The sequence below is a fragment of the Sinocyclocheilus anshuiensis genome, unplaced genomic scaffold, assembly GCF_001515605.1.
Source record: "Sinocyclocheilus anshuiensis isolate Anshui unplaced genomic scaffold, SAMN03320099.WGS_v1.1 scaffold1763, whole genome shotgun sequence".
In the NCBI taxonomy this organism is placed as follows: Eukaryota; Metazoa; Chordata; class Actinopteri; order Cypriniformes; family Cyprinidae; genus Sinocyclocheilus; species Sinocyclocheilus anshuiensis.
Window position 1 is genome coordinate 164,385 of NW_015549683.1, and position 960 is coordinate 165,344.

Here is a 960-nt window from a genome sequence, read left to right on the forward strand (position 1 = left end):
ACTTCCACCCTCTGACTTCTTGAAAAGCCACACCACATCTCTTAATTGGGCTCAATGCTCACTGTGTTAGTACATGTGTATTTTATAGAAAGTATAAAATAAATCATGAGCTGAGATTAGTAAGTAGTTAACAGCTAATTAATTATGAGTGGGCGCCCTCAAGTAAAAGCATGTCAAAATAATGCATTAACAAGCAATGAGTAGATGTTAGTGTATGAACAGTTAATAATAAATTAATTATTATGGGCCCTCTCAAGTAAAGTCATGGCAAAATAATGCATTAACAAACCATGAGTTGATGTTAGTTTATGAGTAGTTAATAACGAGTTAGTAATGATGGGCCCCTCAAAGTAAAGTCATCACACAATGACACATTAACAAATCATCAAATAAAATACCATTAACGTTAAACATAAAGTAAGAGTCTTTATTACTTTAAACCACCAGTACAACAAACAAAGGTAAAGGTTATTTATAGTTCTTTTATGATTTATTTACATCATTAAACATAACGTTAAACATGCAGTAAGAGTCTTTATTACTTTAAACCACCAGTACAACAAACAAAGGTAAAGGTTATTTATAGTTCTTTTATGATTTATTTACATCATTAAACATAACGTATATGGACTCAAAAGAAAGCCCAAACATACCTGTAAAGACACACATGAGGTAAAATATAAAGGTCAAATATGGCATGTCCAAATTAAGCTAATGGAATACAATAACGACAAACACATTGCTGTTAATTACTGTACATAACTTAAAAAAAAATAGATGCAAACATGACTTTAATGTTCAGTACGGTTTACAAAAGCAGCCAACATTTATTAGTGATGGGTGTAGTATCTTCTGCCGCTGCTCTGAGAAATCACACTTAGTCTTGGGGTTTCTTTTCCAGAAGAAACACACTTTATTACAACGAGAATAAAGCAGAGAAGTTCTCCGCAGAAAAACATC